At 36.9% G+C, this 18,472-nt stretch overlaps 1 long non-coding RNA gene across 1 annotated transcript; it reads left to right on the plus strand.

The window, feature by feature from the left end:
• Positions 1–1,089: 1,089 nt before the first annotated feature.
• LOC121028123 (uncharacterized) lies at positions 1,090–18,144 on the plus strand. The gene is made up of 3 exons (XR_005789084.1): positions 1,090–1,231; positions 16,509–16,602; positions 18,097–18,144. It is a non-coding gene; the product is annotated as an uncharacterized LOC121028123 (long non-coding RNA).
• The last annotated feature ends 328 nt before the right edge of the window (positions 18,145–18,472 follow it).

Consider the following 18,472-nt stretch of genomic DNA (forward strand, 5'->3'; position numbering starts at 1 on the left):
TCAAACTTCTCTTGAATCTTTTCATTTAGTTGTCAAATGTTCCAGGACAAGTTTTACCAAAGTTATTGCAAACCAACTGTCTTTAAATTTGTATTCTCTAGTTCTTCCCTCTTACTTCTAGAAGATGATTTTGTCAAATACTTTATACAGCAACTGTGCCCATCAGATGTGAGTGTTTTTTACCTCATTAGGTGTGGCTGGTTTTTATTTTTGCTTTTATTTTGCTTTTAGTTTTGCTTATTTTTAGTTTTATTTTTAACAGATTTACTATCAGTATATCTTCATTGATGCTTTCTTCCACTTAAAAAGCATAAACATTCTTACTAATATCTGTTATTTACTGTGGAAACTTTCTCTGAAAGTGTTCCCTCCTCTAAGATCATTATCTGATCCCCCCATTTCTGTCATCCCCATTTAACTGCTTATTTCATGTGCACACATGTTCTTAACCCTGTTGCAAGTGAATATTGATTATCTGTGTCAGACAAAGTCCTAGCCACAAAGAGAGATGCAAACTGTATATACTAACAGCTTAAGTTCAGCCAGGGCACACAAGTCTGATCCTATTAACTAATAGGATGCCAAAATATTTCTGTACTAGTTGATAAATAGCTGATACCATAAGACCCTAGTTCCCTAACCCACAACAATAACCTTAGGCACAACTAGGTCCCATCTCTGAGACCCATATGACAACCTATTATCCAGCAACCAAAGGTCTGGCATTATAGACAGCTTCTGTTATGATATTTTGAATATCATTCCTTTTTCTACCAATAAATACAATGTGGGAAAATGTGATAAAATGCTATATTAATGATTTTTAAAGTTTTATGAAACCTCAGAGAATAAAGTACTCTTTGACAATAGCAGGTAAGGTGAAAAGTGAAGAGAACATCCAGGAAAAGTTTACAGAGTATATTAGTGTTTCCCAATTTTTGATAAATAACAGTAATAATAAATACCATTTATTAAGTGTTTACTATGTCATGGGCTCTGCACCAAATTCCTTTTACAAACATTTATTACATTTATTCCTCACAAAACTGCAAGACATATATAATTACAATTTTATTTTACAGAGAGCATTGTTGGTCTTCAGTCAATTCATACTGATACAGCTGAACCAGTTATTCAAAGCCATCCATTTTTATTAGTCACAGTGTTTGTTGTTATCCATCTGCACATGGACTACTCCAATTATTAAGAATTTTGAACATCATTCCTACAGGTAAGAAAATGGAGACTAAGAATAAATCAGTGGCCAAAAATCATGTAACAAAGAGCTAAGTTTTTCATTCTTAAGTCTAAAGTTCATACTCTAAATCACTTTCTTAACTACATTTCAGAAATGTGGTTTTTCCTCATATCTTTTAGGAAGATAAAATGGTACCATATGTTTTTTAACTTCCTAAAGCCTGCCATAAAAACAAACAGAGGAAGTAGGGTAGGGAAGCCAAAACATCAATAACACACTAGGTGACAAAGTATTCTCATGAACTAAAATTTGAGTAGGTAGTAATCAATCTCCAATAGTAACAAACATGCATGGCATTATCAGCAGCTACACAGGAGGGAGCAGAGAAAAAAGAGGGTTTTCTGATAGCCCTGAGAGCTGGAAAGTCCCCAAATTACTATAAGTATTCTCAGAAATACTCATAAGGCCAATCTGAGAATAGCCAAAACTGGATGAAGTTTTGAAGACTCCCAGTCCCAAATAACAGTAGGACGAGAGCAGTCTGAGTCCTATAAACTCTCAATTCTAAGTGATGGAAGTTTTCTTTTTTTTTTTTTTTTTTTTTAAAGAACACATATTGTGCGATTCCATTTATTTTTTTATTTTTTTTTTCAACGTTTATTTATTTTTGGGACAGAGAGAGACAGAGCATGAACGGGGGAGGAGCAGAGAGAGAGGGAGACACAGAATCGGAAACAGGCTCCAGGCTCCGAGCCATCAGCCCAGAGCCTGATGCGGGGCTCGAACTCACAGACCGCGAGATCGTGACCTGGCTGAAGTCGGACGCTCAACCGACTGCGCCACCCAGGCGCCCAGTGATGGAAGTTTTCTTACAGGACAAAGCCCACATTAAGAAACTGCTGAAACTAAAATTGAGCAGAGCAAATTGAACAGTTAGGAATAGAGAAGGCAAAGGAAACAAGAGATGCAATCATAGGGGGAGGAGCACTTTATGAAAACAACATAAGAGGGAGCTCTAGAACTGAGACATTAAGAAGGTTATCCTTAGGTTACATCCTCCACTAATCTAGAAATACCTCACTTAAGCATGAGCAAGCATGGCACAAAAACAGACACATAGACCAATGGAATAGAATAGAAACCCCAGAACTAGACCCACAAACGTATGGCCAACTAATCTTTGACAAAGCAGGAAAGAACATCCAATGGAAAAAAGACAGTCTCTTTAACAAATGGTGCTGGGAGAACTGGACAGCAACATGCAGAAGGTTGAAACTAGACCACTTCCTCACACCATTCACAAAAATAAACTCAAAATGGATAAAGGACCTGAATGTGAGACAGGAAACCATCAAAACCTTAGAGGAGAAAGCAGGAAAAGACCTCTCTGACCTCAGCCGTAGCAATCTCTTACTCGACACATCCCCAAAGGCAAGGGAATTAAAAGCAAAAGTGAATTACTGGGACCTTATGAAGATAAAAAGCTTCTGCACAGCAAAGGAAACAACCAACAAAACTAAAAGGCAACCAACGGAATGGGAAAAGATATTTGCAAATGATATATCGGACAAAGGGCTAGTATCCAAAATCTATAAAGAGCTCACCAAACTCCACACCCAAAAAGCAAATAACCCAGTGAAGAAATGGGCAGAAAACATGAATAGACACTTCTCTAAAGAAGACATCCGGATGGCCAACAGGCACATGAAAAGATGTTCAGCGTCGCTCCTTATCAGGGAAATACAAATCAAAACCACACTCAGATATCACCTCACGCCAGTCAGAGTGGCCAAAATGAACAAATCAGGAGACTATAGATGCTGGAGAGGATGTGGAGACACGGGAACCCTCTTGCACTGTTGGTGGGAATGCAAATTGGTGCAGCCGCTCTGGAAAGCAGTGTGGAGGTTCCTCAGAAAATTAAAAATAGACCTACCCTATGACCCAGCAATAGCACTGCTAGGAATTTATCCAAGGGACACAGGAGTACTGATGCATAGGGGCACTTGTACCCCAATGTTCATAGCAGCACTCTCAACAATAGCCAAATTATGGAAAGAGCCTAAATGTCCATCAACTGATGAATGGATAAAGAGATTGTGGTTTATATACACTATGGAATACTACGTGGCAATGAGAAAAAATGAAATATGGCCTTTTGTAGCAACGTGGATGGAACTGGAGAGTGTGATGCTAAGTGAAATAAGCCATACAGAGAAAGACAGATACCATATGGTTTCACTCTTATGTGGATCCTGAGAAACTTAACAGGAACCCATGGGGGAGGGGAAGGAAAAAAAAAAAAAAGAGGTTAGAGTGGGAGAGAGCCAAAGCATAAGAGACTGTTGAGAACTGAGAGCAAACTGAGGGTTGATGGGGGGTGGGAGGGAGGAGAGGGTGGGTGATGGGTATTGAGGAGGGCACCTTTTCGGATGAGCACTGGGTGTTGTATGGAAACCAATTTGACAATAAATTTCATATATAAAAAAAAAAGCATGAGCAAGCAAATAGATCACACAACTGAATCCTTTATAAAGTTATTGTTGAAGAAGATCATTAAGAAGACAGTGACCTGTGAGCTGGACTCAGGCACTAGGTGGCTCCTCATCCCCTTTCTGTCCTTGGAATGTGGGTTCTACTTGACTTTCTCATGCCCAGAGGCTGCCCCAGAACATAGTATTGAGATGGCGATGTGGTGTTGAGAACACCTGCATGGTATATGTGACTGAATCCAGTTAAGGCCTCTATATAAACTTTTAAGAGTTGGCAGGCCAGCACAGAGACTCACTTATCTTGCTGCCACCAAACACAAACCTTGTATATAAGTTCCTTTTGCTGCCACCTACTAACCTAGAATGGCTTGTTTTTCTTTGGTCTCTTCTGGCCCTCTGTGTACAGGGGCTAGTTTCAGATTTCACCTAGGAAGCTCCTGAGAAGTTTCAAACCAATGGTTACTGTAAGAAAAAAGGAGTAAGGAACAAAATAACATCTCTATACACAATTAAGGCACACTAAAAAGAAATGCCCACAAATAGGTGAAAACATCACAATTCCCAAATCAGGCAAAAAAGTGAAATATTAGCCCAAACTTTATTAATCTGATTTAAAACAATAGGGGTGCCTGGGTGGGTCAGTCAGTTAAGCATCTGACTCTTGATTTTGGCTCAGGTCATGATCTCATCATTCATGGGTTAGAGCCCTGCATTGGGCTCTGTGCTGACAGTGCAGAGCCTGCTTGGGATTCTCTCTCTCCCTCTCTCTGCACCCCCCTGCTCTCTCTTTCTCAACATAAATAAACTTACCCCCCCCCCCCCCAAAAAAAAGATAGCAACAGCAAGAACAGACAGAGACAGGGAGCTCAATAATCCCCCAGGACTTTCAAAAAAAACTTAGGTATATAATAAAAGAAGTACTAAAAACCTAAAGAGAAGAGAAAATGCTAAAATAAGAAAGAGGAGGGAGAAAAGGACATAAGTATAAGAAGGATGGCTGATTTCACTTCAGAAAAAGATGAAGGTCAGAAGAAAATGAAACCTCTCCACTGTGATGAAAGGGAAGAAACTGTCAACCTAGAATCTAGATTTATGTTTGAAGACCTACTATTAAACATGCTTGGTAAAAGAAAATATAAAATAAATTTACAAAGTTTACAAAAAAGACAATAAAATCACTACACACTGAAACCTATGGGATGTATGTAAAGTAGTGATCAGAAGAAAATTCAATACACTAGATACTATTGTCAATCAAAATTAAAGAATTAAAATAAGTGAATTAAGTTCCCAGATACAAAATGAGGCAAAAAAGCCCTATAAGCCAAAAGAAATCAAAAGAAGGAGATAATGAGAGTAAAAACACAAATTAGTGAGGTAGAGAATAGAAAAGCAGCAGACGTAATTAGGTCAAAATCTGGTTTGAATAGATTTATTGAAATGCATGTAATCACTTAAAGTGAACAATTCAACGACTTGTACTATATTTGTTTGTGCAACGATGACTGCAATCAATTTAAGAACGTTTTTTTAAAGTTTATCTATTTATTTTTGAGAAAGAGAGAGAACCAACAGGAGAGGGGCATAGAAAGAGGAGGACAGAGGATCTGTAGCAGGTTCTGTGCTGACAGCAGAGAGCCAGATGTGGGGCTCAAACTCATGAACCGTGATATCATGACCTGAACTGAAGTCAGACATTTAACCAACTGAGCCACTAGGCACCCTTCAATTTTAGAACATTTTAATCACCTCAAAAAAGAACTCCTACATGCCTTGGCTGTCAATCCCCAATATCCTCACTCACTTTCCCAGCCCTAGGCAACTAGTACTTTATTTCCTGTCTCTATAGATATAAACTATTCTAGCTATTTATAAAAGAATCATACAATATGAAGTCTATGTGACTGGTTTACACTTAGCGTAATATTTTCAATGTTCATCACTATATCAAAATCATTTATAAAATCTATAGATAAAAGAGAAATGAGAAAATTTTGCATATAAATGTTAACTATGGTATTCTTTAAAATATTAATAATTGGAAAATTGTGAAAATCAGGGCACCTGAGTGGCTCACTCAGTTAAGCTTCTGACTTTGACTCAGGTCATGATCTCACCATTCATGATTTCAAGCCGCACGTCAGGCTCTGTGCTGACAGCTTAGAGCCTGGAGCCTGGTTCAGATTCTGTGTCTCCTTCTCTCTCGGCCCCTTCTCTGCTCATGCTCTGTCTCTCTCTCACACACACAAAAAAATTACATGAAAAAATAAAATTGTGAAAATGCCTAATGGTAGGAGAATGATTAAATAAGGATTTGGGAAGATGGTAGTGGAATAAGAGAGCCTTAAGTTCACCTTCACCTATGAATACAAATAGATGACTGTCAATTTATCTTAAATACCCCAGAAAGTGACCTGAAGACTGACAGAACAAACTCTACAACTAAAGGGAGAGAAGAGTCCACATCAAAAAAGGTAGGAAGTGCAGAGATGGAGTTTGGGAGAGAGACAGATCAAGGTTGCTGTGGTAGGGAAGGAGCTGTGGTCATGGACAAGGGTGAGAGACAGACTAGCACTTGGAGAAGCCCACACAAGGCATATTAATTCCCCATAGCAATTGTCCTGGAAAGCAAGAGGGGCCAAATTTCATGAGTTCTTGCAACTAGCAGGGCATAAAGCCTAGAGTTTTAGGGTCAGTGGCTTGGCTCAGGGAGAGCCCAGGGAGCGTTTGGGTTGCTTTTGGAGAAAAGGCAGGGCAAACAGCCTGTGGACATACAGCATGGAAATAGTGATCTGTAGAGCACCTGGAACACACAGGGGTAAGGTTATTTGCTCACCTGAGACCATGTTCTGAAGAGACAGAGTTCACAGAGAGACCCCTCCGGAAACAAAGGAACTGGCAGGAGACATTTCTCTCCCCTGCCCTTCAACATAAGTACAGGGCCACCTGCAGGAATCAGCACAGCACTGACCCTCATACCTAACTTGCTTATATCAAGTCACACACCCCCTACACACCCACCCCACCCTGCGCTCCAGTGGAAACACTGTGCCAAGTCAGGCTTGCTTCAGTTTTCACCTTGGCAAGTTCCTTCCCCAAGAGAGATCAGCCCAAACACCTTCCAACACAGCATCTCCTGAACTGGGAGGTTTGCAGAACCTCAAATCCAGTGGTGGGGTGTCAAGTCTCATTTCACAAGCATACCAGAGCATACCTAGTTAAAATACATCACATTCAGTTCAGGGACCAAATACTGCCCACAACAGGTAAAGAGAGCCTCTGCAGATGACAGGCTTGAAGGACAAAGCAGCCAGGACACAATAGCAAAGCACACATAGCTCACATTGAAGACACTCCCAAAATCACCAGGCCCTGGGAACAGGGGACACCACACTGCAGGTCACTACAGGACCTCTTTTCATCAAGACATTACCCTTTAAGAACAGGAGACATAGTTGACTTTCCTAACACAGAAACAGGCACAGAAACTTAGACAAAATGAGAAGACAGAGGAATTTGTCCTAAATGAAAGAAAAGGACAAGGCCATGGCCAGAAATCTAAGAGGAACAGATATAAGTAACATGCCTGATAGAGAATTTAAAGTAATGGTCATAAAGATACTCACTGAATTTGACAAAAGAGTGGAAAACATCAGTAAGATCTTAACACAGAGATAAGGAATAACATAGCAGAGATAAAAGGTTCAATAAATAAAATGGGAATCATACTTGATGGAATAAACACCAGGCTTAAAAAAAGCAGAGAAATGAATTAATGATCTAGAACACAGAGTAATGGGAAGTAATGAGGCTGAACTAAAGAGAGGAAAAAGAACTATGCAAAACAAAAATAGACATACAGAAATCAATGATGCCATCAAGCATAATAACATTTGTACTATAGAGATCCCAGAAGAAGAAAGAGAAAACAGGGCAGAAAATGTATTTGAAGAAATAATAGCTGAACACTTCCCTAATCTGGCAAAGGAAACAGATATCTAGATCCAGGAGGCACAGAGAACACCACCACCACCACCCCCCCCCCCCGGGGGGGGGCCGCCCCGCCCGGCAACAAAAGCTGTTCCATACCAGGACATGTTGCAATTAAAATTGCAAATTGTAGTAATAAAGAAAAAATTTAAAGTAGCAAGACAAAAGAAGACAGTTACATATAAGGGGGAACCCCATAAGGTAATCAGCAGATTTTCTGCAGAAACTTTGTAAGCCAGAAGGGTGTGGCATGATATATTCAAAGTGCTGAATGGGAAAAATCTGCAACCAAGAATACTCTACCCAGTAAGGTTACCATTCAGAATATAAGGGGAGACAAAGAGTTTCCCAGACAAACAAAAACTAAAGGAGTTCATGATAACTAAACCAGCCTTCAAGAAATACTAAAGGGAATTCTGAGTGGATCTGAAAGACCAAATGTGACATTTTAAAAATAGGAAACATAAAAGCAGTAAAAATGAATATATCTGTAAAAATCAGTCTAGGAATTCACAAAATAACAGGATATAAAACATGACACCATATACCTAAAACATGGGGAAGAGAGGAGAAAAGATTATGTTCAACATAAATAACCATTAACTTAATATAGACTACTTTATGCAGAAGATGTTATATACAAACCTAGTGGAAAACACAAATCAAAAACCACTAATATATATGCAAAGAATAAGAGAAAAAAATTCAACTATATCACTAAAGAAAACCAGCAAACCATGAAAGAAAGAGAAGAAAGGACCAGAGAAAAACTTCAAAAATAACCACAAAACAAGTAACAAATTGACAATAAATACATATCTCTCAATAATTACTTTGAATGTAAATGAACTAAACACTCCAATCAAAAGACATAGAGTGATAGAATGGATAAAAAAGAAAACCAAGGCTCATCTGTAAGCTGCCTACAGGAGATTCATTTTAAACCTACAGACAATTACAGATTGAAAGTGGGGGATGGAGAAATATTTATCATGCAAATGGATGTCAAAAGAAACCCATAGTAGCAATACTTATATCAGACAAAACTGACTTTAAGACAAAGACTGTAAAAAGAAACAAAGAAGGGCACTATATAATCATAAAGGGGTAATTCCAACAAGAAGGTATAATAATTGTAGCTATGCAACCAACATGGGAGCGCCCAAATACATATAACACTTAAAAACAAACATAAAGTAACTAGCCAATAGTAATACAATAATAGTAGGGGACTTTAACACCCCACATATACCAATGGACAGATCATCTAATCAGAAAATCAATAAGGAAACATGGTTTTGAATGATACAGTGGACCAGATGGATTTAATAGAACATTCAATCCTAAAACAGAATGCACATTGTATTCAGCTATACATGGAGTATTCTCAAGAATAGATTATATATTAGGCCACAAACAAGTCTCAACAAATTCAAAAAAATCGAACTCATCACTATGAAACTAGAAGTCAACCACAAGAAAAAATGTGGAAAGACCACAAACACATGGATGTTAAATAACATGCTACTAAACAATGAATAAGTTAACCAAGGAATCAAAGAAAATATCCAAAAGTACAAGGAAACAAATGAAAATGAAAACACAATGCAATGGTTTAAAACTTTTTCTTTGCTTAGAATCAGCCAGGGGTTCTAAGAGGGAAGTTTATAGCAATTCAGGCCTACCTCAAAAAACGAGAAAAATCTCATTTAAACCAGCTAACATTACACCTAAAGGAGCTAGAAAAAGAACAACAAACAGAAGCACCTGGAGGGCATAGTTAAGCAACCAACTCTTGATTTCAGCCTAGGTCATGCTCTCACCATTGTGGCATCAAAACCCATGTTGGACTTCATGCTAGATGTGGAGCCTCCCTCTACCACTTGTGCTCTTTCTCTCTAAAAAAAATGAAACAACACAAAACAAACAAAACCCAAAACTTGCAGAAGGAAGGAAATAATAAACAGTAGGACAGAGATAAATGATATAAAAATAAACAACAACAACAAAACAGTAGAACAGATAAATGAAACCAGGAGTTAGTTCCTTGAAAAGGTAAACAAAATTCATAAATTTCTATCCAGACTCATAAAGAAGAGGAAGTATTCAAATAAGTAAAATTACAAATGAAAAAGGAGAAATAACAACCAACATCAAAGAAATACAAATGATGGTAAAAGAATATTGTGACAACTATATCCCAACAAATTGGATAACCTAGAAGAAATGGATAAATTCCTAGAAACATGTAACCTACCAAAACTGAAGTAGGAAGAAATAGAACATATAAATATACTGATTACCAGTAAGGAGACTGAATCAGTAATCAAGAAACTCCCCCAAAAGCAAAAGTCTAGAACCAGAATTCTATGAAACACTTCAAGAAGATTTAACACTATTCTTCTCAAACTATTAAAAAAAAAAAAAAGTACAAGAGGAAGGAAAACTTCCAAATTCATTCTATGAAGCCAACATTACCTTAATACCAAAACCAGATAAAGACTCCACCAAAAAAGAGAACTACAGGCCAATATCTCTGATGAATATAGCTGCAAAAATCCTCAACAAAATACTACCAAACAGAAGTCAACAATATATTAAAAAAATCATTTACCACAATCAAGTAGGAATTATTTCTGTCATGCAAGAATGGTTCAATATTCACAAATCAATCAATGTGATACAGCACATAAATAAGAGAAGGATAAAAACCATATAATCATTTCAGTAGATGCAGAAAAACATTCAACAAGTAAAACATCGCTTCATGATAAAAGCCCTCAACAAAGTAGGTTTAAGTCAGGAACAAGACAAGGATGTCCTCTATCACCACTTTCATTCAACATAGTACTGGAATTCCTAGCCACAGCAATCGGAACACAAAAAGAAATAAAAGGCATCCAAATCATCAAAGAAGAATTCAAACTTTCACTCTTTGCAGATGACATGATATTCTTCATAGAAAACCCTAAAGACTCCACCAAAAATACTAGTAGAACTGGTAAATGAATTCAGTAAAGTTGCAGGATACAAAATCAATGTACAAAAATGTGTTGCGTTTCTAAAAACTAATACTGAAGCAATAGGAAGAGAAATTAAGAAAACAATCCCATATATAATTGCATCCAAAATAATAAGACACGTGGGAATAAACCTAACCAAAGAGGTGAAAGACCTGCATTCTGAAATCCATAAAACATTGATGAAATAAATTGGAGATGACATAAAGAAATGGAAAGACATCCCATGCTCATTGATTGGGAGAATAAATATTGTTAATAAATATTATTCCAAAGCAATCTACACATTTACTGTAGCTGCTATTAAAAGACCAACAGTACTTTTCACAGAATTAGAACAAAACATTTTTAAAATTTATTTGGAACCACAAAAGACTCTGAGTTGCCAAAGCATTTTTGAAAATGAAAAGCAAAACTATAGGTATCATAATTCCTGTCTTCACATTATATTACAAAGATAGTAATCAAAACAGTATGGTACTGGCACAAAATTAGACACATAGATCAATAGAACAGAAGAGAAAATCCACTAATAAACCCATTATTATATGATTAATTAATATTCAACAAAGCAGGAAAGAATATCCAATGGGAAAAGGACAGTCTATTCCAACAAGTGGTGTTGGGAAAACCAGTCCAGGTACATGCAAGAGAATGAAACTGGACTACTTTTTTAAACAATACACAAAAATGCATTCAAAATGGGTTAAGAACCTAAATGTGAGACCTAAGACATAAAAATCCTATAAGAGAGCACAGGTAACAGTGTCTCTGACATTGACTGTAGCAACATTTTCCAGATGTGTCTCCTGAGGCAAGGGAAATAAAAGCAAAAATAAGATATTTGAACTATATCAAAATAAGAAGTTTCTGCACAGTGAAATAGTCAACATAACTAAAAGGGAAACTATGGAATGGGAGAAGACATTTGAAATTGACACATCTGATAAAGAGTTAGCATCCAAAATGTATAAAGAACTTATAAAACACAATGCACCCAAAACAAATGATCCAATTATTATATGGGCAGAAAACATGAGCAAACATTTCTCCAAAGAAGACATCCAGATGGCTGACATGTGAAAAGATGCTCAACATTGGTCATCATCAGAGAAATACAAATCAAAACTACAATGATATAACACCTCATACCTGTCAGAATGGCTAAAATCAACAACACAAAAGACACCAGATGTTGACGAGTATGTGGAGAAAAAGAAACCCTCTCACATTGTGGTGGAAGTGCAAACTGGTGCAGCTACTGCAGAAAACAGTATGCAGGTTCCTCACAAATTTAAAAATAAAATTACCCTATGATCCAATAATCATACTATGGGGTGTTTACCAAAAACAAACAAACAAACAAACAAAAAACACTAATTCCAAGGGATAAATGCACCCCTGTGTTTATAGGAACATTATAATAGCCAAATTATGAAAGTGTCTATCAATAGATAAATGGAAAAAAGAGATGTGAGATTATATATATATATATATATATATATGTATATATATATACATATATATATATATATGCAATGGAATATTACTCAGCCATAAATAAGAATGAAATATTGCCATTTGCAATGACATGGATAGAGCTACAGAGTATAATGCTAAGTGAAATAAGCCAGTCAGAGAAAGATAAATGATTTCACTCATATGTGGAATTTAAGAAACAAAACAAATGAACAAAGGGAAAAGAGAAAGAGAGGTAAACCAAGAAACAGACTCTTAACTATTTAGAACAAACTGTGGTTACTGGAAGGAAGTCAGGGGGAAGTGATGATATAGGTGATGAGGATTAAGAAGTAAACTTGTCATGAGGAGCATTGGGTAATGTATGAAATTGTTGAATCATGATGTTGTACACATGAAACTAATATAACACTGTATGTTAATTAAACTTCAATTAAAATAAAATTTTTAATATGAAATTAAATATACACAAAAATACTTATTTTAACACTATTTCTATTAATAGAATACTGGGATTTACTCACTTTATTAACTAAAGACTAGTCTAATAAATTACGATATATCTATTCAATGGAGATCTGTGAAGCTGTGAAAGAAGTTATGAAGATCTCTTCATAGGTCCAAGGAATGATATGATATTCAGAAAGTAGTGTCAAAAAAAAAAAAACAACCCAGGAGTCAGAATAGTAGAAATAATATGCTATACTTTGTATAAGAAATGGGAGGGGAGGGAGAGAGATATGTATTTGCTAACTTTTGGAAAAATATTGATAAATAAAATCTAATCATTTTATAGGAAGTGGGGAAGGAAGAGAAGAAAGAAACAGGAATGGAAGCTAGACCTCTAAATATATCAGATTTTATAATTTTTATTTTGGATACAACTGTCTATCTTACATAATTGAAAACCCAAATTAAATTTTTAATTATTTGTTTATTGAATTTTAGTTAATATACAATTCAATATTGGTTTCAGAATTAGAATTCATTAATACATCACTTACATACAACACTCAGTGCTCATCACAATAAGTACCCTCCTTAACACCCATCTAGCCCATCTCACATCTCCCTCCTTCCAGGAACCCTCAGTTTGTTCTCTGTTGTTAAGAATCTCTTGTGGTTTGTTTCCTTTCCTTCTCTTCCCCTTTGCCATATGTTCATCTGCTTTGTTTCTTAAGTTCCACACGAGTGAAGTCATATGATATTTGTCTTTCTCTGATTGACTTATTTAGCTTAGCATAATACATTCCAGCTCCATCCATGTTGTTGCAAATGGCAAGACTATTCTTTTTGATGACTGAGTAAAATACCATTCTATATATATACCACTTCTTCTTTATCCATTCATCAGTCGGGAATTTGGGCTCTCTCCATAGTTTGTCTATTCTTGAAAATGCTGCTATAAACATTGGGGTGCATATACTCCTTTGAATCTATATTTTTGTATCATTTGGGTAAATATCTAACAGTGTAATTGCTGGATTATAGGGTAGTTTTATTTTTAGTTTTTTGAGGGCTCTGCATACTGTTCTCCAGAGTGGTTCCACCAGTTTGCATTCCTACCAGCAGTGTTAGAAGGTTCCCCTTTCTCTGTATTCTCACCAACACCAGTTGTTTCATGTATTGTTAATTTTAGCCAATCTGATAGGTGTGTGGTGGTATCTCATCATGGTCTTGATTAGTATTTCCCTAATGATGAGTGATGTTGAGCATCTTTTCATGTGTCTGTTAGCCATCTGGATGTCTTCTTTAGAAAAGTGTCTATTCATATCTTCTGCTCATTTATTAACTGGGTTGTTTGCTTTTTGGGTGTTGAGTTTGATAAGTTCTCCATAGATTTTGAATACTAGCCCTCAGAAACAAACAAAAAAACCAGGTCAAACCCACAACATATCATAGTGAAACTTGCAAAATACAAAGATAAAAAGAGAATTCTGAAAGTAGCTAGGGAAAAATGGTCCTTAGCCTACAAGAGTAGACACGTAAGATCAGCAGCAGGCCTGTCCACTGAAACTTGGTAGGCCAGAAGTAAGTGGCAGGAAATAGTCAATGTGCTGAATGGGAAAATATGCAGCCAAGAATTCTTTATCCAGCAAGGTTGTCATTCAGAATAGAATGAGAGATAGAGTTTCCCAGACAAACAAAACTAAAGGAGTTCATCACCACTAGACCAGTCCTGCAAGAAATTTTAAGGGGGACTCTGAGTGGAGTGAAAAAAAAGACCAAACCAACAAAGACTACAAAGGATGAGAGAACATCACCAGAAATATCAGCTTTACAGGTAACACACCGGCACTAAATTCATATCTTTCAATAATCCACCTGAATATATATGATTTCACTCATATGTGGAATTTAAGAAACAAAACAGATAAATATAGGTGAAGGAAAGCAAAAACTAGATAAAAACAGAGAGGGAGGCAAACCATTAAATACAGAGAACAAACTGAGGGTTGCTGGAGGGATGTTGAATGGGGGGATGGGCTAAATGGGTGATGGGCATTAGGGAGGGCACTTGTTGGGATGAGCACTGGTTATTGTATGTAAGTGATAGATCACTAAATTCTACTTCTGAAATCTTTATTACACTATATGTTAACTAACTTGAATGTAAATTTTAAAAATTAAAAATAAATAAATAAATTACAATATTGGAGGGACACCTGTCTGGCTCAATCAGTGGAACATTTGGCTCGTGATTGCAGGGTTGTTTGAGCCCCATTTTAGGTGTAGAGATTGCTTTTTTTTTAGGTGTAGAACTTAAAGTTTTTAAAAATAATAAATTGTAACATTGGAATTACAAAAAAAATCACCCTGAATATAAAGGGAATAAATGTTCCAATCAAAAGACATAGGGTATCATAATGGATAAAAAAAAAAAAAAGATCCATCTATAGGCTGTCTACAGGAGGCTCATTTAAGACCTAAAGATGTTGGCAGATTGAAAATGAGGGGATGGTGGGGCACCTGGGTGGCTCGGTTGGTTAAGCATCTGACTTCAGCTCAGGTCATAATCTCATGGTTCATTGGTTTAAGCCCTGCATCAGGCTCTGTGCTGACAGATCAGAGCCTGGACCCTGCTTTGGAATCTGTGTCTCTCTCTTTGCCCCTGCCCTGCTCATTCTCTGTCTCTCAAAAACAAATAAATATTAAACATTTTTTTTTAAGTTTAAAAAAAAGAAAGTGACGGAATGGAGAATCATCTATCATGCTAATGGACATCAAAAGAAAGCTGAAATAACCATACTTGTATCAGACAAACTAGATACTACAACAAAGACTGTAACAAGAGATAAAGAAGGACATTATATCATAATTAAAGGATCTATCCATCAAAAAGAGCTAACAATTGTAAATATTTATGCCCCCAACTTAATGCAACCAAAATACATAAATCAATTAATAACAAATATAAAGAAACTTATTGATAATAATGCCATAATAATAGGGGGATTTAATACCCTACTTACAGCAATAGGCAGATCGCCTAAGCAGAAAATCAACAAGGAAACAATAGCTTTGAATGACACACTGGACCAAAATTTAATTTTAAGAATATTTAAGGAGAGTGGGGCATCTGGGTGACTCAGTTGGTTAAGGGCCCAACTTACAGTTGGGTGATCTCACGGTTTGTGGGTTCAAGCCCTACATTGGGCCCCATGCTGGCAGTGCAGAGCCTTCTTGGGATTCTTTCTTTCTCCCTCTTCTCTCTGCTTCCCTCCCCCTTGTACTCTCTCTCTCTCTCTCTCGAAATAAATAAATAAACTTCAAAAAAATATTTAAAGAGTAGACTGTCTAAAGCAAAAATCAAGGAAATAAACTTAACTCTGTATGAAGTTAGTGGTATAACCACTTTGAGAAAAATTATCATAACTTTAAAGCACTACATTTTGACTATCCATCTAAAGACAAAAATACCAGCAAAAAAAGACTTAAATTGAATTCAGTAGGTTTGTACTAATTTTGAAGCTATTTTGTATTTATTTTGAAGCTATTACAATATTATATATATATATAATATTCAATGTCTATGTGAGTGCATTAGAATAAAATCAAATAAGTAATTACATTAGTGTTATCGGGATTTTTTTCAAAATAAGAAAATGAGTTGCAAATATAAAAATGAAGAATTAAAAACCTGATAATATTTAATTTGAATAAAAAATATAGCTATAAGTTTGGAATTTATTTTTCTTTTCCTAAATTAATACGTATTTCCTAACCCTGTTCACTGAAAAGGACTAAACATAATTACAATCTATTAACAATGAATAAATATTTCTAGTGCATAGATTGTGGTCTTAAAATGCTATTCCTTTATAAAAGAAACCAGGACTTTTGAAGAAATGGCTGACTCCAAATATGGCACAGGAAACAGAAAAAAATGTACCTGGGATATCTTGTCACTTCTGAAAGCAAGGTAACTATCAAAGACTACAGACATCACTGTTAAGAGGACAAAGACATCATTTTTATCTGGCCAAAAATAAGACAAATTTGTAAAGTAATGACTACATTGAATCAAAATGCATTAATGCATTTTGATTAATGCATTTAATATGCATTGATTAATGCATTTAATATGCAAAATGCGTATTAAAATCTATGAGTTCAGGGAGATCCAACATGGTGGAGAAGTAGGGGGACCCAAAGTTCCCTCATCCCTCAAACACAGCAGTATTGAGGCCAAAGGATTCTAGATTCCAAGAGTCCGGGCTGCAGAGTGACAGAGTTGTCTCCAGAGACCCACGGGGACAACCTGGTGGGCCATGGGTGTGTCATTGTGAACTGGGAGAGATAAAATGGACAGCATAGGCACAGATGGGAGGGATCCCCTTCTTCAGAGAGACAAAGGGAAGAAAAGAGAGGCAGAGGAAGCATAAGACTGTAACTGGACAAGAGAAAAAAATCACGGACCCGGAGGGAGAAAGATCCAACCTCTAACCGCAGAGTTTTCTCCGGACTGGGGCCAGTTGCCCTGTTCGTGCACCTGGGGAGGAGGGAAGCCAGCTCTGGGCTCAGTAACTAGTTCAGAGGCACATTCCATAGTGGGAGAAAGCAATCCCCTCCCTGGAGTGCTGTGAGAAGAAGGTATACAACAGTTCAAAGGACAAAGACTGCCTGTGCCTGCCAGCCAGAGGCAATATATCATTGGTGGCATGGAGTGGCACTTCTCTAGAACTGAATGCACAGAGAAGGACCCCTTAAGACATCAGGGTTTAAATCCCCACCAAGTGCCAGGGAGGTGCAGGAGTCCGCAGAGCGAGACAAACTGGCCTCGTTCACTCTGATGGCACCGTGACAATGGCTTGAACAGAGTGGTTTGGGACACCTGGTCTGTGAAGGAGAGACTGGAGTGTCACCAATTTTCTCCCTATCACCAACAAGGTTGGGCCTCAGGGAACAGACAGTGGGCCCACAGGGGAGGCAGGCCCGCCTACACCAAACCACACGCCTCAGCACCTGGTAACTGTGTATCTACTGAAGCAAGATAGATGCTGATGAACAAGACAGCCCCTCCATCAGACCAGTGCTGCCACTGGTTCCAAGGCACCCAGCAGTTTTGCATTTTCTGATTTAATTCGTGGACAATTCCTATTATATATATATTTTTTTTCTTCCTTTTTTCCTTCTTATTTCTTCCCTCCTCTAGTCTGGTTATTCTGGTTATTGGTTTGTTTAATCAGACATATTTAATCTATTCTCTTTATACCTGTTCTATATCTCCTTTATATTCCTCTGCCACTCTCTGGATTAAGCTGAATAGTTTCTCTGCCTGGTCAATTTTCTTTTCTTTTCCTTTTCCCTGCCCCGTTGTTTTCCTGTAGCTGGTGTTTTTGTTTGTTTTGCTTTGTTTTAAAAGGTTTTTTTTTGTCTCTCTGGTTTTTGCTTGTTTGTTTCTTTTCTTTTCCAGGGCAACATAAATGAAAAAATCAAAGCATACCTGGTAAAGGGTCCAAAACATCACTATGAGTAGGAAGATAAAGCAACCAAAGTCACAACAAGAGAGCAAGTAACACTTTCCAAAAAACAGGCCTGAAGGGCCAGGCCCTGGACAGTGTATAACCCCTCTTTAATATAGTAGTCTCACAGGTGCAGGACCATAACAAGCTTTTAAAACACATAAGGGACAAGAAAACTAGCCAAAATGATGAAATGGAAGAATTCTCCTCAAAAGAAATTCCAGGAAGAAATGACAGCTAAAAGATTGATCAAAACAGATATAAACAATGTAAGTGAACAAGAATTTAGAATAATCATCATAAGATTAATCACTGGGCTTAAAGAAA

The sequence above is a fragment of the Herpailurus yagouaroundi genome, unplaced genomic scaffold (genome assembly GCF_014898765.1).
Source record: "Herpailurus yagouaroundi ecotype Mexico unplaced genomic scaffold, PumYag 100, whole genome shotgun sequence".
NCBI lineage: Eukaryota > Metazoa > Chordata > Mammalia > Carnivora > Felidae > Herpailurus > Herpailurus yagouaroundi.